This window comes from Narcine bancroftii, chromosome 2 (assembly GCF_036971445.1).
Source record: "Narcine bancroftii isolate sNarBan1 chromosome 2, sNarBan1.hap1, whole genome shotgun sequence".
Classification (NCBI taxonomy): domain Eukaryota; kingdom Metazoa; phylum Chordata; class Chondrichthyes; order Torpediniformes; family Narcinidae; genus Narcine; species Narcine bancroftii.
This window is the reverse complement of record NC_091470.1, coordinates 342,245,157-342,268,828: the sequence shown is the minus strand read 5'-3', so window position 1 is coordinate 342,268,828 and position 23,672 is coordinate 342,245,157. Positions and strand designations below refer to the sequence as shown.

At 41.8% G+C, this 23,672-nt stretch overlaps 2 long non-coding RNA genes across 2 annotated transcripts; one reads left to right on the top strand and one right to left on the bottom strand.

Annotated features, from left to right (window-relative positions):
- Positions 1–592: 592 nt before the first annotated feature.
- On the bottom strand, positions 593–13,672 carry LOC138752797 (uncharacterized). Its single transcript, XR_011350942.1, has 3 exons — positions 13,586–13,672; positions 1,400–1,622; positions 593–673 (listed from the first exon to the last, which is right to left on the bottom strand). It is a non-coding gene; the product is annotated as an uncharacterized lncRNA (long non-coding RNA).
- On the top strand, positions 12,182–18,340 carry LOC138752796 (uncharacterized). The gene is made up of 3 exons (XR_011350941.1): positions 12,182–12,345; positions 16,260–16,319; positions 17,070–18,340. It is a non-coding gene; the product is annotated as an uncharacterized lncRNA (long non-coding RNA).
- The last annotated feature ends 5,332 nt before the right edge of the window (positions 18,341–23,672 follow it).

Sequence of the window (23,672 nt, the reverse complement as noted above, 5' to 3'; positions counted from 1 at the left end):
TTCAGCCAGAAATCCTGCGAATATGTCATTTGGATATATCAATATTTAAATGTTAATTTGAGGCATGAGCTGATTCAGCCTCGAGGCCTTCAGTGAATGAATAATAAGCAAACAATTAAACTCACACGTAGCAAAAAGCATGTTTTTTTTTAATGCATTAAACATTTGATAGCCCATGATGTGATTTTGAAGTGCAGTTTCTGATACCAGTTGCCAAATGCCATGTGATAATGATGGGACAGTCTTTGGCGTTGCTGATGGGTGAGGAATAAACATTGCTCTGCACCTTGGGGAGAACTCATGCTCTTTTTTGAAATATTACTACAGGACCTTTAGATCCTTCTGGGATAAGTGGAGGAGGATGGGGGGGGTGCAAATGGTGCACTCAGTCTGACACGAGTAGAGTGTCTTCTCAGTAGCTCCACTCCAAATTTTGTACTCAACCCTATGGAGTAGCATCTGAAGGCATGACCTACCTCAGAGAAGAGCGTGCAACCATTGAAATGGCTGAAGCCTAACATATATAGAATCGCCACTTGGAGTTGCTGGTTCAGAAATAGTAATTGTGAAATTGTACCTGTATCTATGGAATCTGACTCTTCTCCTGCAGAGTGGAAGACTGGAAACTAACTGTGCAGATGGCCCATTGCAACTTTAAGAGCAGCAGCTTCCTCTGCACAGAGAGAACAACATTAATCATCTCACTGTCACATCATAGCAACTATTTGATTAGCTAGGCAAAATGTGACCATGTTCCACTTATTGATGGAATCCCATTTGGCTTCTGAATATTTGAAGATGGGTACTTCCATGCCCTGCAGCCCGCTATAGCAAGGTTAATATTCCCCATTTATTCTCAATCTCACCGGCCTCACTGTGCAGCGTTCCTTCATTTATTTTATGATTTTAGCTATTTTTATTGCTTGTTCTCCATTTGCAAATCCCAGATAGCATTGTTTTACCGAAAAAATCTATATTGTATTGGTATCCAAATACCAGAACAGGAACAAATCATCATGTAAAAAGGTTAGAGACTGTCAGCTCTATGGAATAATAGGCATCTGGGAGTAAGATATGAACTTGTAATTCCAACAAGGAGTTCAAATTACACCATACATGCCAAAAATGGTTTACAAATAACGATCTGAATCTCTGAGGTCAGATTATTGTGATTAAGAAATAGAAGCAGAAAAAAAAGCCAGTTTGCCCTCTTACACTGCTCTGTTATTTAATGTTAATGGTTGATCTTTAACCTCAGCACCACTTTGCTCCATCCCTTGATTTTTTAAGGTCTAAAAATCTATTTATATTGTTCTTGAATATTCTTAGCAACAGATGGTTTCTTATGTAGAGAATTCCAAAGTGTCACTCTCCCCTAGGTGAAGAAATTTCTTCTTACCTCCATCCTGAGCAGCCAGTTCATGCTTCTAGAAACTCCAAGCAAGGGGAACATCAGCCTTGCATCTGCTTCATTATGTAAGATTCTGATACCATGAGCTCTCATTCTTTTAGAATCATGTCAGTATAGGCTGAGTTGTTTAATCTCCACTCATGTCGAACCCACCCTAAAGATCCACCTGCACTGCTTTACAAATGTATCCTTTTTGAGAGGAAGATCAAACCTGTGTACAAATTCCAAATAGAGGGTCACCAGTCCCTGAATTAGTGGAGCGAGATACTTAATCTGTACAAATCCTATTGCTATAAACCTCTTAACTGCTTGTTAACTTCCAGTAATTTTTATACAAAGTCTGAGCAACGTCCCTTTCCAGTTTTCACTATTGAAATGAAGATAATCCCCTTCGATTCTGCTCTTCTATGGTAGCATTTTACACATTATGTTTTAATTTTCCATCCCCTTGCCCTTTCATTCCAACCGTCTCTATCTCTGTGAAACTTTGCATCTCCCTCACATGCCCAAAGCCACTCAAATTTGAATAATTAGAAATCTTGGATTATCTGACTCTGATATCGCATCCAAGGATTCACAAAATGGATTGTGACAGCAAAGTCCCCGCCACCAACCCCTGAATCTGAAACCTCCCCATCTCCAGTCAATGAATCCTAGGCTCCAAACCCTTCTAAAGATAATGGGGTGGGGGAGGGGGGGGATTGGAAATTAAATCTGAATTAGGAAGATCAGGGACTAATGTAAGATATTCAGCATGGTTTTTTGGAGTGACACAATCCTGTCTGACCAAATGGATTGAATTTTTCCCAAAGAATAACAAAATATATCAAAGAGGATAGTGTGGTTACTGTTGTCTATGCTAAGGCCTTTGGTCAAGTCCCACATGGGTGCAAAAGGTTAGAATCCATGAGATCTCCAGAGCAATTAGATCCAAAACAGAAGGCAGATGGTGACGACAGGGATTGTTTCTGTGATCGAAAACCTGTGATTAATGGTATGCCGCAGGAATGGATGCTGGGATCCTTCCTCCTTGATTTGGATGATTTGGATGTTAACATGATTTGGATGTTAACATGGAAGGTATGATTAGTAAGTTTGCAGTAATGTACTTAAATATGATCTACATCCGCACCAAAATTCTTACTCACTGCAATGATTGAGATATGTAAGATATACCAATAATAACAGTATAAATTAAAACAGCACTATAAGCGATGAGATAGAAAAATAAATACTAAATATAAAAGTATATATATTCACTGCTGCAGTTGGACCAAAAGCAGTGATGTTTCAATAGTGCAGACAGATCTTTCCGTGGGATATGGTTTAGGTAGTAGTAGGAGTTTGAGGAGCCTGGTTGCTGTTAGCATAAAAACTGTTCTTGAACTTAGAGGTAAAAACACACTGAAATGCTGGTCTTGCAGTGGCCATAGGAAGTAAAGGCATTTTGCTGATGTTTTGGGTCTGAGGCCAGTAGAGTTTGTCCAGCCCTTCTGTGTGTGTTTACTACAATCACAGCACCTGCAGACTTCTGTGTTTCGCTCCCCCCTTGTGGATTCTCTGTGGATTGTCACCTTGTCGAGGCGGAGAACCTTGTGTGGTCCACTTTCTCCCGAAAGTGATACTGTCTGGAGCTATGCTCCTGGTAGGTTCACCCATGGTGGTAAGGTTGAGGGTGAGACCCCTGGCAAAGAACAATCCAACCGAGTCCTCAACAGTGGGACAGGCGGATGAAGTTACTTTGAACTAAACGGCTGTGAAGGCGGACGAAGGCTGCAACAAACCCCTCAGCTCCAGTCGTCATGAATTTCATGCCATTGGAATTAGTTGGTTGATTTGTGAAGTATCGCGTGCTTCTTGGAGTGAAACATCAAGTACACATTGAACAAATACACACACAGGCGTATTTGCTCTGTGGAGCAACAAAAGGAAGGCCATCATCCTCGAGGTACTGGGCTTCAGGCTTCTGCAGGAAGGTCGCACCACGATCAGACTGCGAGTAGGTTGATGGGGTTCTTTATGATATCTCTCACACAATGACAAGAATCACTTTTATTTGTAATAACAGCTATTTCGTTTTTCTCTCTCTGTCTTCATTTCCTGGCACTGAGCCAATTTGCACCTAATTTGCTGCTCTCCTTGGAATACATTTTTGACCAGGACTTTGTCAAAACCTGCCAAAAATTCATCCAGACAACTTTAGTCATAAACCACTTCAACAGCACAAAAGGTCTCCATGTTTAAACGACATTATTTTTCTTGCACCATGTGTAACCGTCAATATCTTTCACATTTATTATCTCTTTTTTTAATATAATTTAATGTATACTATTCTCACCGTGTTTTCTGCTGAATGTGGTGGAGGTGAATTTCTCTCTCTCTCTCCCTCGCTCCCTCCCTCGCTCCCTCCCTCGCTCCCTCCCTCGCTCCCTCTCTCGCTCTTTCTCTCGCTCTCCCCTCATTTCCCACAGCAACCTGGGGTATATCGCGTCCGGCCCTGGGGACATCAATCCTAATGTTTTTAAGGAAGTCCAACATTTCCTCTTCCTTAAGCTCAACATTGTCCAGCGCACAATCCTGTTCTATTTTGACCTCAGCCTTTTCTCCTGTGAATACTGAAGCAATTTAGGAGTTTCCCAACATCCTCTTCCTCCAGCCCCATCTTCATTCTCATCACCCTTCTGTTCTTCACATATGCATAGAACGCGTAAAAGGAAAACAACTCATGAATTTGCGTAGAAGAAAATAAATGGATAAAATGGTGAAAAGGCACATGATCCTGCTTTCTCTTATTAATCAAAGCAGAAAAGTCCAGCTACAAGTTTACAAAATGCTATTTGGACTGTGGGTTATGCACCACATACACTTCCAATGTCCATTGTGAAGGAAAAGTGCGATTCTGATATAGAGGGAACAGAGGTGATTTATGACAGTAGTTCTCTACCTTTTTTTCCACTCACATACCACCTTCAGTAATCCCTTACTAACTACAGAGCAGGATCCCATTGGTGTTCTGTGGTTAATAAGGGATTACTGAAGGTGGTTGGTGAGTGGAAAGAGAAAGGATGAGAACCATTGATTTATGAGTACAGTGCCAGGGCTGGAAATTTCTAGCTATGTGAAAGTATTAGACAGCTTTGTCTTTGTTTTCTTTAGAACAATGGGGGTTGAGGTAACCCACCCTCTGAGGGGATGAGATGGAGCAAAAAAAGAAGAGCTCATTCTCTAAGTAAAATTACTAAAAGTCAAAGAATATAGGCTTAAAAACAATGGTTCTTAGCCTTTTTTCTTTCCACCCATATTCTTCTTTCTTTCTTTGGCTTGGCTTCGCGGACGAAGATTTATGGAGGGGTATGTTCACGTCTGCTGCAGGCTCGTTGGTGACTGATAAGTCCAATGCAGGACAGGCAGGCATGGTTGCAGCGGTTGCAAGGGAAAATTGGTTGGTTGGGGTTGGGTGTTGGGTTTTTCCTCCTTTGTTTTTTGTCATTGAGGTGGGCTCTGCAGTCTTCTTCAAAGGAGGTTGCTGCCCGCCGAACTGTGAGGCGCCAAGATGCACGGTTTGAGGCAATATTAGCCCACTGGCGGTGGTCAATGTGGCAGGCACCAAGAGATTTCTTTAAGCAGTCCCTCTTCTTTGGTGCACCTCTGTCTCAGTGGCCAGTGGAGAGCTCGCCATAGAACACGATCTTGGGAAGGCGATAATCCTCCATTCTGGAGATGTGACCCACCCAGTGCAGTTGGGTCTTCAGCAGCGTGGATTTGATGCTTGCGGACTCTGCCAGCTCAAGTACTTTGATGTTGGTGATGAAGTCATTCCAATGAATGTTGAGGATGGAGCGGAGACAGCGCTGATGGAAGTGTTCTAGGAGCCATAGGTGATGCTGGTAGAGGACCCATGATTCGGAGCCGAACAGGAGCGTGGGTATGACAACCGCTCTGTACACTCTGATCTTTGTGTGTTTCTTCAGGTGGTTGTTTTTCCAGACTCTTTTGTGTAGTCTTCCAAAGGCACTATTTGCCTTGGCAAGTCTGTTGTCTATCTCTTTGTCGATCCTTGCATCAGATGAAATGGTGCAGCCGAGGTAGGTAAACTGGTTGACGGTTTTGAGTTCTGTGTGCCCGATGGAGATGTGGGGGGCGGCTGGTAGTCATGGTGGGGAGCTGGCTGATGGAGGACCTCAGTTTTCTTCAGGCTGACTTCCAGGCCAAACATTTTGGCAGTTTCCACAAAACAGGACGTCATGCACTGGAGAGCTGGCTCTGAATGGGCAACTAAAGCGGCATCGTCTGCAAAGAGTAGTTCACGGACAAGTTGCTCTTGTGTCTTGGTGTGAGCTTGCAGGCGCCTCAGATTGAAGAGACTGCCATCCGTGCGGTACCGGATGTAAACAGCACCTTCATTGTTGAGGTCTTTCATGGTTTGTTTCAGCATCATGCTGAAGAAGATAGTAAAGAGGTTTGGTGCGAGAACACAGCCTTGCTTCACGCCGTTGTCAATGGTGAAGGTTTCGGAGAGCTCATTGCTGTATCTGACCCATCCTTGTTGGTTTTCGTGCAGTTGGATAACTATGTTGAGGAATTTGGGGGCCCACATAACACCTTAAGTAATCCCTTACTAACCACAGAGCATGTATAGTGCCATAGGTGCTATGTGGCTAGTAAGGGATTACTTACGTTGGTATGTGAGCGGGGAAAAGAGATTGAAAACCACTGCCTTAGGGCAAAGGACCAAGCGCTAGATGATGGGATTATGATGAGTGATTTATTTTGACTGACATGGACGCAATGGGCTGACTACTGGGCTTCAGTGTTGTAAATTTTCTATGCTCTTGTGGCTACAATATGCTAATAGCTTCTATGAATCTTCATAGCCTGTCAAAATATAACAGTTGATTACCAATTGATATCTCATGAGACCTGGGTAATATTACATTCTCTAAACTGATGGAGTTCAATTAAATTCACAACAAAAAATATGGATGCCTAGAGCAAAGTCCAAGCTAGAAATGAATCAAACCATTCAGGTGGGTTGTGGGAGCATGAATGAGTTTGAAATGTGATTGAGAGATTAAAATATTTTTTCTTTAACATTGGATCATAAGAACCGGGGATGGAGATATTCTGGCTTTTCAAATAATATAATATATACAGTTGTAAAGGTAAAATGGTGTGAGTCATGAATAAAAGCTGTGAATAAAATACACAGCAGGTCATGCAGATCCTATTGAGGTAGGGGACAACATTAGCATTTCAGATTATCATCTAATTGAAGTGTTAGAGATATTTAACCAAAACGATACTGACTGGAAGTAAGTTAGAAGCTAGAATTTTTTTTTTAAATGATGGTTTAAATACAAAATAATATTCTGTTGACTAGAATCTAATACTGAAGTTGAAATTGTAATATATTATGTGCAGGATAGTGAATAGTAAAGGTAATGAACAAATCAAACTTTTATCCAAGTCATATGAGCTTTCTGAATGGTAGGATAAATTATACTGGACAACAATTGTTTTTCAAAAGGTCTGCTTTCTGGAAAAAAAAATTGGGGATTAAAATTGACAACTGAAAGCAGAGCACAGAGGTCATTTCAGATTTGCTGTGTCACGTAGGAAGTTGAAGAATCATTTAAGGAACATTTATGGAATTCAACTTGTTTGATCACACAATGTACCTCTGAGTCAAGCTCTCAAGTTGACTGAACATGTTGCACAACAAATATGAGGAGTCCAGGCATTGTCTTGGTTACTAATTTTACAACTGAAGTAGAGCTCATTGGCTTTCTTAATAAATGGAGTCATGCTGTGTCTTTGAGCCTTAAGTGTATACTCGCCGCAAATGTAACAGGATGTATCGCAGGTGCTGTGACATTAATGATATATTTCTGCTATTGTTAAGAACACTTACTGTGCTATTGCCTGAAGAACATATGCATCAACATGTGTTCAATCTATAATCAATGTAATGCACAGCATCTGTATATGTGAGCTGCTTTTATAGCCCGTCTATATCTCTCCTAACTAAGCATGCCCAGGCCTAAGACAACATGTGCATAGCACCTGCATTGAATCCAGACCCAGGCATGGTTGGACTGAACAAAACAGCTTGTTTTGAGTGCAATGTACTAGTAGACTTAAAAGATGTCAGGAAATCACAAAATAGTTTTTTTTAAATATACAGGATAGGAAAATTTTAAGGTGACTTCCATGATCAGCAACCCAAACTTCATAAAACACTCCCAAAAGTCTTCAGGAAGCAAAAAAATTGTTGTCCAGTGTTATTAATATTAATGAAATAATACAATGTAAAATAAACTGCATTTAACTGCTCTACATCAAGGGATTAAGTACAGGACAAAAATAAACTGATCATGGATCAGTTTGTCAAACAAACTGGATAATAATGAAACTGTTGTCTACTCTTCCTTGGGAGTTAACTGTAGTGAATTTGAGTGGCTGAATAAAAAATTCTGTTTATGACATGAACTGGAGAGATGTTCCTGGGGCAGGAATTTAGAACCCAGAGTGTGGCACAGAACATTAGAACATAAGAAATAAGGACTAGGCTATCTGGCCCATCAAGCCTGCTCCACCATTTAATAAGATCATGGCTGATCTAATGGCAACTCTTTGTTTGCATTTACAACAGACAAAAGTTGTATATCATGTAAATTACTTATTCTGTATTATTACATGAGAATAAAAGGAATTTTGAACCTTAATTTGGCCATGGACACAGCTCTGCCTACCTGCCTTTTATCCAGAATCCTTAATTCCCCTATAGTGCAAAAAGTCTATCAGTGTCTTAAATATATTTAAAGAGGCAACATTTCTTCAGCAGGATTAACTACTTTCTGGAAAAGGCAGTTCCTCCTCGTCTCTGTCAATCTACTCCCCTGCTCTTGAGGCTGTAATCCTTAGTTCTGCCTCATCTACCAGTGGAAACAGCTTTCCTGCCTCCAACTCCAGAAGAAAAGGACACTATGCACTTGTATGTAGGTCCAGCCCTTGCAGCACCACGTGCGAACAGCGATCATCGCCATCTTGGACCATGTCACTTCCGGTTGTGGAAAATAGTGTGGTTGGGGCCCGAGCACGATGGCCAGGGTCAACCTCACTTCTGGCTTCACTTCTGGCATGCACACTATGGGGGCAGCCATCTTTGGGGTAGACATCTTGGAGGTCACCGAGGCACATGTACATTGAGTCAGACAACGAACTGACGCCAGCATCCATTGTTCTGGATCAGAGCATCCAACACTATTTAGTGAAGTCTACCATGGACATTGAGGTAAATGGCTGCATTATGAACTGCTTGTTTGACACGGGGAGCACCGAAAGCATCAAACACTCAGGCACTGTACAGCACTGCTTCCTCACAGTGACCCCAGTCAAGTAAAAAGTCTCATTGGCCTCCAAGTTCCATTTGTTCAAAATCCAAGGGAAATGTACAAATAATACTAACCATGGGTGGCACCAAGTACAAGAATTTTAAATTGTTCATGATGTCACAACTCTGTGCACCAGTCATACTGGGGCTTGGCTTCCAGTACCAACTTAAAAGTCTCCTGATAGTATATGGGGTTAAAAAGTGTCCTGTATATGGCAGGCCCCACCTCCTCCCCCCCCCCATCCATATTAACCAACTTTTAAAACATCCGTCCATCAGTGACCCGACTAGCACTCACTACTCATGTTCTGCAGTCTGTCCACCCTCCAGTCCCACCACACTTCTGTTCAGAAACCTCACCCCCAACTGTAAGCCAGTGGCAACTAGGAGTAGGCAACACAGTCCCAAGGACAGAGCCTTTATCAAGGCTGTGGTTAAGTGACTCCTGGCAGAGGGCATCATAGAGCCCAGCACCAGCCCTTGGAGTCCAAGGTATGGTCGTAAGGAGCAGAAAGCAGCACAGGATGATCATAATCTACATCCAGACTATCAACTGGTTTCACCCTCTTGGATGCCTACCTCCTCCCCAGCAAAGCCGATATAGTGAATGATATTGCCCAATACCGGGTCTTCTCCACCATTGGGCTCAAGATAGCCTATACCAGCTCCCAATCTGCCCAGAAGATAGTACATACATGGCGTTCGAGGCAAAGAGCCACCACTATTATTTCCTCAAGATCTCCTTTGGAGTCACAAATGGAGTTTCAGTCTTCCAGAGGGAGATGGACCAAATGGTGGATGACCACCAACTGAATGCCATATTCCCCTACCTAGATAATGTGACCACCTGTGATCATGACCTGCAGGACCACAACGCTAATGAGTAGAAATTCCTCCAGACAGCAAAAGCCCTAAATATCATGTATATCAAGAAGAAATGCATGTTCTGCATTTATGAGCAAAGAGTTGCGCCAATATCTGCTGGTCAAAAGCATAGCAACGAGTAGGATCACCAGCAATAACCCCAGAGATAATGGCCAGGCAGAAAGGGAGAATGACAAGATCCGGAGATGGAGAATTGAGCTGTCCATCTCCAACTATGAGATCTTTTACTGGCCCAGGGAGCTCAACACAACAGCCTCTGCCACCCCAGGGTCACTTGGGTCTATCACTTTATGAGAACCCCAACCTCCCATACTCAGTTGAGGACATCAGGGAGCTGACATGCTGCTGCCTGATATGTGCAGAATGCAAGTCACACTTCTACCAGCAGAAGAAAGCTCAGCTTATCAAGGCCACCCGCTCCTTCAAATGTCTAAGTAGGTATTTCAAGGGCCCCCTCCCGTCCATGAAACAGAATGTGTATTTCTTCAACATTGTTGACGAATACTCACAATTCCCATTCGCCATCCCCTGCCCAGATATGACTATGATCACTGTCATTTAGTCCCTACATAACCTTTTCACATTCTTCAGATACCCAAGTTACATTTACAGTGATTGGAGGTCCTCATTTATGAGCAAAGAGTTGCGCCAATATCTGCTAGTCAAAAGCATAGCAACAAGTAGGAATAACCCCAGAGATAATGGCCATGAAGAAAGGGAGAATGGCACCATTTGGAGGGCAGTCCTCCTGGCACTCAAGTCAAAAGGGCTCTCCTCTCCCAGTGGCGAGGTCCTACCAGAGGCGTTCCATACCACCATGTCCATCCTCTGTACGACAACAAATGTGACACCGCATGAAAAATTATTCTGCTTCCCTAGGTGGTCTGTTTGGCTGTCTGGCTGTTGACCCCAGGACCTCTGCTATTCCAGAGACACACCAGAACCCACAAAGCAGACCCAGTGGTCGAGAAGGTCCATCTCCTTCATGAGAATCCCCAGTATGCCTACATGCAGTATGGGTGGAGAGAGGCGGTCTCTGTCTGGGACCTGGCTTATGCAGGGGCCCCCACAACTGAGGTGCTTGCTGAACTGACCATATCAACCAGCACCCCTCCCCTTTCCCACTACTAGCAGAGACATGGCCAAGGATCCGACTCCAGGGATGGCATCAGCTGCACTGCCCCAACCCCAATTAACATTCCCCCCCCCCACCACCCTGAACCAGCCCCAACTGATTCTGTTCAGCATCTGAATCACAGCCCATCACATAGAGCTCTGCCTAGGAACCTACAGCAACACCTCAGTCAGACAGACAAAACCACCGGACAGACTGAACCTAAAAATAGACTCTGAATCGACTCTGACACTTCACCTGGCTGGACTTTGTTTCGAAAGAATGTGGTGGAGCACAATATTGTAGTCATTGTACTGGTTGGCTCACCCCCAATACTGTATCACCCAATCCTCCTCTCTCAGTACTGCCTTGGGATCAGCCCAACAGCATGTAAGATATATCCAAGTTTATAGTGATTAAACCCTATTAATCTCGACTTCTGGCTTATCGGGGCTAATTGATAGCGCTAAACTTCGTTACCTGTGGTACTTGAAAACTAACATTTGTTGATTCCTAAGTCCCTCTTCACAGCAGCATGCTACAATCTTTCACTCTCCACATCCTCTACACAATTTGGTTTTCCACTCATTAGCAAACAGACAGGTGATACTTGGTCCGCTGTTCTAAATTATTCATGTATATCGTGAACAGTTGTGGACCTAGCACCGATCCCTAGGGCACTCGACTCTCCAGTGATTGATGACCAGAGAAACACAAACTTCAGATTTATTATTAGAGTACATACATGACATCATGTACTGGAATTGAATATTGAGTGAATATTAAGACGATTTGGAAGCTTAGTGGGACAGAATGAAGGAAGGGGGCGAAAGCAGGTACTAAGCACCGTCACTGAAGTTTCACAGAAACACATAGAAAATGGCACTGCTGAAGGATAGATAGATTACATGTTCCATACAGTCTGGGAATACGTCAACTGGCCTGTTTTCATAAACAAATACATATTTTTAACCTTGTGAGGCTTTATCTTCGAGGCCTCAGGTGGGTGGAGGGAGATGGGGAGAAAGGCGTGCTTATTCAATATGTAATGCTTTACTTTTAGATCACGGGAATTTGTGATCGATGTAACCTTGTTCTTAACTTGCTTAAATGTATAAATACTTGATCCATCCCTTTGTTAGACGAAGACCTGATCGGACTGCTTCAAGTGTGAAAGCAGTACAGAGTTCTTTGAGATAAGCAGCTGCTTTAATAAACAGTTCACCACTAGTTTTCTGTGTGTCGTGACTCATGCCAACAGGAACGATTGAAACCAGCACCACATTTTGTGAGCCAGCCAGAAATGCTCACTGGATGGTGTCAGTGACTGACTGAGCTGACACACAAAGACTAGAGAACGGGCCCATGGGACACTTTCTTGGTCCTCCTCTCAAGGTGTCAGTCCAGCTGATCCCCTCCTCCGATAGCACGACTCTGATGGCTCAAGACAAACAAAGAGTGTCGATCCCGGGCACGCAGAAGGTGGGGCTTGAGGATTTGCTCAGAAAAGGTCGACTTGAGGATTCACTCATGGAAAACAAGGTAGGGCTTGAGGATTCACCCAGGGGAAAATAAGGGCTTCAAAATTCGCTCGGGGTGGGGGGGGGGGAGGATAAAAGTGCTGCCTAACATAACATGTTATCCTAGTTCTGATGCCCTGCCTTAGATTGGTTAAGAGGGGAAATCCCCCCCCTGAAGTGGGCGCAGAGGATCAAGAGGACAACATGGGACAAGTGTGTGATAAATCAGGAGTAAACCCTCCTTTGAGTGAAATGTCGGAAATGAGTGATGTGGGGAACCCAGGACAGACAATGTGTTTATTTATATCCTAAGTATGGTAAAGATTAAGGGTAGAAATTTAAATTGGACAGTGAGTTGTGCAGGAGGCCAGAAAAGGGCTGGCTGGTTAAATTTATGATAGAGTTAAAAAGGTAATGATATATCAGAAAAGGGACCGGTCCCTTCTGGTAACTTACCAGAACTGTTCCAAAATGACACAGAGCAGGAGGATGAATTTATAATACTAGTAATATAGTCGAAGAAGGACAACTAATGTGAAAAAAAAAGCATCAAATAAATGGAAAAACAAAATTAGTGAGTGGAAAGAGGAGGCCCACGAGAAGTGGGGGGAAAAAGTGAGCTGGAGACATAATGCGAGCCACAGGGGAGGAAACTATCATATCGACCCTGATCTTGCTTAGTCATCAAAGTTAAGTTAAAAGTGATTGGCAGCTCCTGCCCTGTCTGTGCAATATTTTTTTTTAAGACTATAATTAAACTTTTCTCCAGGAGTTACAGAAACTAAGTTATTTGGATGAGCAGCAGATTAAACTAGAAGGTGCTGATCAATTGTGATCAATATTGAAATAAAAATTAAATGCGATATTTAAAGATCACAAACGGCTAAAATTTAAACAAGGAACAGGTCAGCACCAACTGCGGAATGTGAAATTGATTTAGCATTTCAGATTAAAGATGTGATATTTACTATTACAATGGTAGTGCACTCTCTTGTCCACACTCCCACTTTAGAGAGAGATATTTTTCTGCTGCCTAAGTGACTGACTTAACCCTTTGCTCTGCTAATCTGTATGTGTACTCTAAGTCCACGTTAAACACCAGCGCTTCCAGCATTTTCAAAACAGCACTGAGCCCACGTTAAATGTTCTACTTGAAACTCTTCAGAGATAAAACATGTTATGGATCAAAACAAGGCAGTAATTAGCAGATCTTTAAATACAGGCAGAACACTTTTTAGGCATTATTAAACAAATTGATTTACCATTTTTTTTTCTCGCTTCTGAAACTTTCATACATTGATTCAACATGTTAGAAGGGAAACACCGTTGCCTGACAATCGGTCTTTCCCTTGTGCAACCAATTCCCCCCCCCCCCCCCCCCCCCTTTAAAATAGTGGACATGTATTGCTTCCAGAAGGTAACTACTTTGGAACTCTTTTTCAAAAATAAACAATAGGAATAAAGGGAACAGAAACAAAGGGAGTAACTTAAGGGACATAGAATCATGTGATCACAGGAACAAATTAATGTAGGAAAAGGATGCAGCAAGGAAATAAAAAACAAGAGAAATCTTGCTGGGTGAATCTAAGGGGAAAGAAATCAGGTGCCAAATGGTTAACAAACACAAGGTGAAAGAATAAAACCCCGGGGACCCTATTCTCGCAGAATGATGAGAACAAGGGATCAAAAGTTTCCTTGTGGGCAGACCACCCCTATGTGTACCCTAGCAGCCACGTTTACCAGTCCTGTGTCTCGCTAGATACAATAAAGAAGGTTTCAGACTGAGTTTTGACGGAGAATTGTTGCTCATTTTGAAAAAAAGAGGAACTCGAAAAAAAGTTTGCCACCCACCTTCGAGCCCTTCTGTTTGTGTAGTGAGACTGTGCACAAGTGAGGAAGAAGTGTTTTGGAAAACTCGCAGCTTCACAGCTATTGGACATTAATCTCTCTTTAGCTTGGCTTTGCGGACGAAGATTTATGGAGGGGGTAAAAAGTCCACGTCAGCTGCAGACTCGTTTGTGGCTGACAAGTCCGATGCGGGACAGGCAGACACGATTGCAGCGGTTGCAGGGGAAAATTGGTTGGTTGGGGATGGGTGTTGGGTTTTTCCTCCTTTGCCTTTTGTCAGTGAGGTAGGCTCTGCGGTCTTCTTCAAAGGAGGTTGCTGCCCGCCAAACTGTGAGGCGCCAAGATGCACGGTTTGAGGCGATATCAGCCCACTGGCGGTGGTCAATGTGGCAGGCACCAAGAGATTTCTTTAGGCAGTCCTTGTACCTTTTCTTTGGTGCACCTCTGTCACGGTGGCCAGTGGAGAGCTCGCCATATAACACGATCTTGGGAAGGCGATGGTCCTCCATTCTGGAGACGTGACCCATCCAGCGCAGCTGGATCTTCAGCAGCGTGGACTCGATGCTGTCGACCTCTGCCATCTCGAGTACTTCGACGTTAGGGATGTAAGCGCTCCAATGGATGTTGAGGATGGAGCGGAGACAACGCTGGTGGAAGCGTTCTAGGAGCCGTAGGTGGTGCCGGTAGAGGACCCATGATTCGGAGCCGAACAGGAGTGTGGGTATGACAACGGCTCTGTATACGCTTATCTTTGTGAGGTTTTTCAGTTGGTTGTTTTTCCAGACTCTTTTGTGTAGTCTTCCAAAGGCGCTATTTGCCTTGGCGAGTCTGTTGTCTATCTCATTGTCGATCCTTGCATCTGATGAAATGGTGCAGCCGAGATAGGTAAACTGGTTGACATTAATAACAGTTAAGAAATGGTGTTCAACTCCTTCAGTGTTGCAATCTCAAGTCAAACTCCTCCTGAAAGACACTGCACAAGAATTTTGGAAGCACACCAGACTTCTGCTGCAGATCAGACATTTAGCGATGGCCAGCCCTTGGCTTGATTTTATGCAATGCTTACCAGAAAAAAAAACTGCAACATTGTTTAAAACAAAGAAGACCAAGGATGGGCCTTCTGGCCGAGTAATAAAGAGAGTGAGCTGAGGCATCTGAAACCCAGAGTGAAATAAATCCAGCATTTAGAGGCAGTTCTCCTGACATCTAATCAAACAGGCCACATGACTCAAGAGCTTTTCAGCCACAATGAACTTTTCCTTCGTGAATTCATCTGACCTTACGTGATTGTCTTACTGTTAACTCGACAGCCTTTTTAACACTGCCTTCAGTTGATCTTGAAGAACCAGATTCTAATTGTTTGCAGCATAATTATCTTTTGACTTCTGGCACAAGTCCCATTGATGAAACTACAACTTGGTTTATTGACTGGTCAGCCTTCGTTGATGATGCAGGTCTACATCATGCAGGTTATGCCATTGAGAAAAATACATGTGAAGTAATGAAGACGGCTGCCTTCTATCATCCAGTTTTCCCAGCAATTTGAATTGTTTGCCCTTATCAGAGTCTACATGATAGGGAAAGGAATATTTATGCCCATACTAGAACCCAGTAGTGTTTGGGAAATGCTTACACAAATGCTACTGCAACAGCTGCTGTTATAAATGCTCTCCTCACTGTTTATTCAGAAAGCGATAAACTGCTTGAAAATAGAATGGTCTTGCCTGATTATGGGGATGCCCTTGCCTTGCTAATTTCATTAATCTCTGTAACTGAAATCCAGAAACTGAATTATGAACCACCCTTGCTGGATGATTTCTGTACCTAATGCAATTTTTTCTTTACCTGTACCTGCTTAATTATGTACACACAATATATTTGACTCAGGAGGAATGATAGGAGTGGCACATCACTAATTTGAGAAAATAGGCACAAAGAAAGGAAAGAATGTATCATCTGTCTACAAAATAATCCTAGGAAAGAGATTGTGCCCTCAGGGAAGGACATTTGAGTGTATATAGACTGATTTTATAGAATTACTTAGAGTATGTAACTATAAGTATTGTCTTGTTATTATTGATTTTCCAGGGGCCTTAAAAGAATAAGTTGGCTAAGTTGTCGGAAGAAACTGGGATGAATTGGATAAAGGTATTGCTGTTGGCTTTATTTGAAATGTATATAACCCTGCACAATACTCAGTTATAAAATTATACCGGCTGGCCAAACATGCACATTACTTGTTATCTTTGATGTTTGGTTCTCTTTACATACACAATGATACCCACATTGGCAAGAAGAGAATGATAAATATTTTACTGTAAATATCTCACTGCAGACATGGTTGCATCCACATTTTAAGTAAAGGTACCTCTTGTCAGGAGGCCATTTTTCATGTTTATAATTAGCCATTTTTCTTTTTATTTAAAGGCAATACTGCCTAGACTGTTAGTAAAAATTTTGTTCTACTGCTTTGACTATTAGTTTAAAATTTTGTTAAAAGAAATAATTCCCTGCTATGGTTGCCTATGCGCTGAGTTCAGATAATGGTCCTCACTTTGTAGCCAAGATAAATGAAGAATTGAATAATGATTTGGTGGTTCCACTACCCCAGGCCAGCAGGAATAAAAGTATATGCAAATAAAATATTTTTAAAAAACTAAGCTGGTGAAATTGACTGAGGAAACAAAGCTAAAATTGGCTACCCCTAGCATTGTTTAAAATGCGGATGACACTGCAGGCTAATAAGTCAGGGCTCTCTGCTGCAGAGAGGGTCCATGAACAGCTAATATGGACACCTTGGGGAGCAGAGCCCGCACTGCTAGTAGGGATGGATTTATTATCATTAGATGATGACATGAGCAAATATTTGAGTAATCTAACTAACTTTTTTTTCCTCAGAGATGCATTCTCAGGTACAACAAACACACCTAAAGGAGGATGATCCAACGGATCGAAGTGGTGACTATCCTAACGTCAAACCTGAATATTACGTTCTGGTAAAGAAATGGGATCAAAAGAAATTGGGAACTTGCTGGAAAGGGCCATTCCAGGACCCGTTATTAATACTGACTGCTCTAAAACTTGAAGGACAGGCTTAAGGAAAAAGGCCCAACTAACACATTAAGATCTTTATTATAACAGACCAAGAGAAAAAAAAGCCCACCTACAACATGAGAACTTTATTGTTATGCCTCTTGTTGCCTTGAACTGAATACCAGAGTCGTGACTGAAAAGAGGGATTTTGGGCAGAAGCAATAATACCTTTTTAAATGTTTCTTTTGACAAGATAAATGTTTATAGCTGTGAATCTTTTCCCTATTCTAACCAACTCAACAGGAGGTATCCCCTTAAGACCCACCCCATACAGAAAGAGAAAGAATAGATTTTGAAATGGAGCAGATTACAGACAAGTGAAAGTAAGAATATAAACATGTGGAGGACAACAGGGTATAACATGACATCTTTCGAGACCCTATCGCCTGTTATCAGTTAAAGAAAGGATATGTATTTCTCCTTTGCCATAGGGACATTAGGACCTCGAGAAGTCCTGTGCTCTGAGAATCCTCGAGCCAGAAGATGGATCATTGCCCCAGGAGTGGCAAAGGAATTCTGTGCGGAGTATCATAGCCCACAATCCCTCAGGTGCAATGTTGGATGGGGAGAGCTCAGCCACATACCCAAAGGAAGATTAGCAGGGATGATGGCTACGAAGAATCACAATGATCTCATCTGTGGTTTGGGGGCATTGGGAAATGAGATTATGAAACTTTTCAGACTAACTCCAATATGCAGTGGATTACCAGTTAGCTACCAGGGTGGTATATGCGACATTGTTAGAGGCAAGTGCATCACCAAGGTCAAAGATGAATTCTTCAATATCTCTAAAGCAATACTGGATAGCCGCAGTATTGGTTGCCTTCTGTGCTCCTGTTATCTGCATTAAGGTTTGCTATACAACCATACTGGCACAAGTTGTATAGCACTATAAGTTATCATCGAATGATAAAAAGGAAGAATGATGTGTGGAATTGAATATTGAGTGAATATTAAGACCCTTTGGATGCTTGATGGAAGAGAATGAAGGGAGGGGACGAGATCAAAAGCAGGTACTAAGCACTGTTGCTGAAGTTTCACAGAAACACATAGAAAATGGCACTGCTTAAGAATAGATAGATAACATGTTCCATACAGTCTGGGAATACGTCAACTGGCCTGTTTTCACGAACAAGTTTTTTTTTTAACCTTGTGAGGCTTATCTTCGAGGCCTCGGGTGGGGGGGGGGGGGAAGAAAGGGGTGCTCATTCAATATGTAATGCTTTACTTTTAGATCACATGAATTTGTGATTGATGTAACCTTTATCTTAACTTGCTTGAAGGTATAAATACTTGATCCATCCCTTCGTTACATGAAGACCTGACCAGACTGCTTCAAGTCAGAGTTCTTTGAGATAAGCAGCTGCTAAATAAACAGTTCACCACTAGTTTTCCGTGTGCCGCACAGTACAACCCTGAGATTCTTTTTTCTGCAGGTCAGGAAACTGTAATCTGCACTTCAGGAGAAAGAAATGTATACAAGAGAGAAATTTAAAAATGAAATAAATACAAATTTCTTTGCAAAAACAAAAAAAAAATGATTCGTAAATAATGGATCCTTGATGATTGCAGATGCTCACTGATTGCAGAGTTTCATGTCGACGTTCTCAATGGTGGGATTAGTTTTGCCTGTGATGTACTGGGCTGTGTTCACTAACTTTTGCAGGGCTTAGTATGACATTAGTATGCTGGATCCAAGAAAGATCCTCCAATACAGTGACTCCCAGGAAATTAAATTCGATCACTCTCTCCACCTTTCTCCAATGATCATTGGATTATACATCTCTGATTTTCCCTTTCTAAAGTCTGCATTCAGCTCCTTGGTGACATTGAGTAGAGATTGTTGATAGTACACCATTAAACTAAGTTTTCAATCTCCCTACTGGATGTTGACCCATTGCCCCTTTTTATATAACGTCATCAGTAAATTTGTAGATAATGTGATTATGCTAAAGCCACTCAGTCATGGATGTAAAGAGAGTAGAGCAAGGGATCTAAGTGCACAACCCTGTGGTGCCCAAGTGATGATGGAGAATGTGGAGGAGATGTCAATCTGCACTGATTAGGATCTAGAGATGAGGAAATCAAGGATCCAATTGCACAGTGGGGTATTGAGGGCCAGGTCTTGGAGTTTGCTAATCAATTTTAAGGAGATTATGTTGTTGAATGCTGAACTGTAGTCAATAAAGAACATCCTGATGTATGAATCTTTGCTCTTCAGGCTTTCAAGGTTTTGTGTAGAGCCAGTGAGATGGAATCTACAGTAGGCAAATTGGTACCGATCAGACAGGAGCTGAAATGCTTTTACACCATCACTGTGGATGTGAGTGCTACTCATCGGTAGTCATTTAGGCAGGTTACCACACACTTCTTGGGGATTGGTACAATTGACGTATTTTTGAAAGAGGAGGGTACCATGCCCTGCTGGGGTGAAAGGCTGAAGATATCCGTGAATACATTGGCCAGTTGGTCGTCACAGATTTTCAGTACTCAGTTAGCTACTCTGTCCTGGCTTGATCCTTTCCTTGGATTCACTCTTCTGAAGGCAGCCTGCACATCAGCTTTAGATTCTGACAGTTGAGGATCGTCAGTGGCTCTTCCTTAGTTCCAGTGTAGAAGGCATTAATTTATGTCATTTTAGGCCCCTCCACAGCTCACAGGCATCCTTTGTTGTTTTCATTATTGTCTGGAATCTCAATTTCACCCAGGAGATTACTTTTCGTAGGTCGTATCTATGGCTCGCGTAGTGTTCTGGATCTCTGGACTTGAATGCCTCAGATCTGGCTTTCAGCAAGTTCTGTATTTCATTGTTCATCCAGGGCCTCTGGTTGGGGAAAACCCTGAACGATTTAATGGGGACACTTTTGTCCACAACTGTTTTATAAAGTCAGTAACAAGAAGTCTGTATAATTATTCAGATCCTTAGCTGAATTCTGAAACCCCACCAATCCACTGGCTCGAGGCAGCCTCTCCAGCCTCCTGCAATCACATTCTGGCTGTCCTGATCTCTGGAGTTTTTTTTTAAGGCGCAATCAGTACACAGATCAAAGGAACAACATCAAGTGATCTGACTTGCCAAAAATCAATAGGCTTTCCTTATCTTAGTGTAGCAGTGATCAAGTGGGCTAGGACCTTTTGCACAGCAGGTTACATACTGGTGTTAATTGGGCAGGATTTTCTTGAGATAGGCCTGCTTAAAGTTACTGACTATGATTTGTAGTGTGTCAGGTTAGGCTGTCTCTTGTTTACTGATCACATCATGCAGCTCTGCAAGTGCCTGTTTGTAATCAGTGTCGGGAAGGATATAAATTCCAGTGAGAATCATTGATTAGTGTTTCAAACTAATAAACCCTCATTAGTATTAACAAAGGAACAGCAATGGAAAATTCACCAGACAATGGTAAATTCAAAATAATAGTTTTTATTGCACTATAATAACATGACATTTCTTATTTATTTTTAACTTAAGCTCTAAATTTAAACCCCCTCTGTGTGTGTGTGTGTGTGTGTGTGTGTGTGTGTGTGTGTGTGTGTGTGTGTGTGTGTGTGTGTGTGTGTGTGTGTGTGTGTGTGTGTGTTTAAAGTCCAAAATACTGAAAAGTCCATTTTAAAACTTCACCAAAATTTTGGTATTTGCTTGAAGGTTTTAACTTTTCAGTTTAGCACTTTTAATCATCATATCTTCGGACCTCTTTAAACTCACAATTCTTTTGATGATTTGTCTTTCAAAGAGATTTTATTTACATGAATGTTATATTCTCTTGAATGAAGACTTTGAAATCTGTGTTCCAAATGATTAAACTGCCCTCTTTATCTTAAAGAGACAGTCATACGTAGGTTTACTTATTTCAAAGCCACTCATTCTGTGTTCTCCTTTTCCAGGAATAACATAGGCAGCTCTTTAAACCCTCTGCAAGAAATATTGCTGCTGGTCAGTTCTGCATCTTAACAGAGCAGCGGGGTTTTTTCAAATGAACTCTGTATCTCATTTCAATAATATATTTCTAGCAAATCTCTCCTGTCACATGGTATGTGTCATCATTTCCTTCTTTGAAGTTCATAATGTCTTTTCACACTGATGTGCTAAAAGCATCCAAGTCCATTTATTTACAGAATCAAAGTAATGAACTTTATTTGATGGTTCTCTTCTGGTTCCAGGCAATCTAGAATTTACTAACAAAATAGCTTCTTGTATACTCAGACAAACAATCCATTGTCTAACTTACCTCAAGAACCCATCATAAAAAAAACATTTACCTCTTCTCCTTCCAATGCAACATTAGACTCTTCAGCTTTCAAACTGGCTTCTGTGGTCAATAGTATTTAAAATGCAAATGAGTTTGCTGAAGCCGAAGCCAGCTACCAGGTGCAAAGAACCATGTGTGGTTAAAATGCTAATGTGTTGTCTTTGTGGCCTTGTAACTACCCAAAACTAACTTATTAAACCATATCTAGATAAAACAAAGATTAATATTAACCCACATCCATTTCAAGAACCATAGAACAATTACAGCACTTTGGCCCTCTAGTCTGTAACAAACCACTTTTTCTTATCCAGTCCCACTGACCTCCACCCAGTCCATATCCCTCCAATCCATATATCTGTCCAACTTTCCCTTAAATGTTAAAATTGAACACGCATCTACCACTTCAGCTGGAAACTCGTCCCACACTCCCACCACTCTCTGAGTGAAGAAGTTCCCTCTCATGTTTCACCCTAATTTTTTCCCTTTTCATCCATGACCCATGTCCTCTTGTTTGAAATTCACCCACCCTCAATGGAAAAAGCCAATCTATATTTAGTCCATCCCCCTCATAATTTTAAATACATCTATCAAATCACCCCTCATTCTTTAACGCTCCAGAGAATAAAGTCTTAAACTGTTTAACTTTTCTCTGTAACGCAGTCCCTGAATTCCAGACAACATCCTTGTAAATCTTCTCTGCACTTTCTCTATCTTATTAATATCATTTCTACAGTTAGGCAACTAAAACTGCACATAATACTCCAGAATTGGCCTCACCAATGTCTTACACAATTTTAACATATGCCAAAACATCTCTTTACAAACCTATCCATTTGTGACACCACTTTCAGGGAATTATTTATCTGTATTCCCAGATCCCTCTATTCTACTATACTCCTCATTGCCCTAACATTTACTCTGTATGTCATTTCTTGGTTTGTCCTTCCAAAAGGCAACACCTCACACTTGTCTGCATTAAATTCCATCTGCCATTTTTCAACCCATTTTTCCAGCTGGCTGGAAGCTTTGCAAGCTTTGCTAACCATCTTCGCTGTCCTCCAATCTTAGTGTCATCTGCCAACCTGCTCATCAAATTTACCTCACTATCATCTAGATCATTGATATAGATGACAAACAACAATGGTCTCAGTACAAATCTCTGAGGCACACCACCTGTCACAGGCCTCCAACCTGAGAAGCAATCATTCACTACCACTCTCTGGCTTCTCCCACTCAGCCATGGTCAAATCCAGTTGACTACTTCATGATGGATACCTAGCATTTTAACCCTTCTGACTAACCTCCCATACGGGACCTTATCAAAGGCCTTACTAAAGTCCACATAGACAACATCCACAGCTTTTCCTTTGTCAACTTACCAGGAAACCTTCTTGAAAAACTAGAGATGATTGGCTAAACATAATCTACCCCACATAAAGCCATGATGATTATCCCTAATCAGTCGATAGCAATCCAAATAATTGTATATCTGATCTCTTAGATCACCTTCCAAGAGTTAACAGACTACTGACAACAGGCCCACTGTCTATAATTTCCAAGGTTACTTTTGTAGCCTTCTTTAAACAATGGAACAATGTGAGCTACCCTCCAATCCTCTGGCACCACACCCATGGCTAAGGACATTTTAAATATTTCTGCCAGAGCCCCTGCAATTTCTACACTTGCCTCCAGCAAGGCCCAAGGGAATATCTTGTCAGGCCCTGGGGATTTATCCACCCTTATTCACTTTAAGACAGAAAGCACTTCCTCCTCTTTAATCTGTATAGGTTCTCTGGCCTCACTGCTTATTTTCCTTACTTCCCACAACTCTGAGGCTGTTTCCTGAGGGAATACTGAGGGGGGAAAAACATTTAAGATCTCTCCCATCTCTTCTGACTTCATACAAAACCAACAACTCTGATCTTCAAGGGGACCAGTCTTGTCCCTTCTTATCCTTTTACTCTTAATATATCTGTAGAAATCCTTAGGATTTTCCTTCATTTTCTGTTAAAGCTACTTCAGGCCTTATTTTAGCCTTCCTGATTTATTTCTTGAGATTTTTCTTGCAATTTTTATATTCCTCAAATACCTAATTTTCTCTTTGCTATCTTTGCCTGATATACACCTCTCTTCTTCTGAACCAGATCCCTAATATACCTCA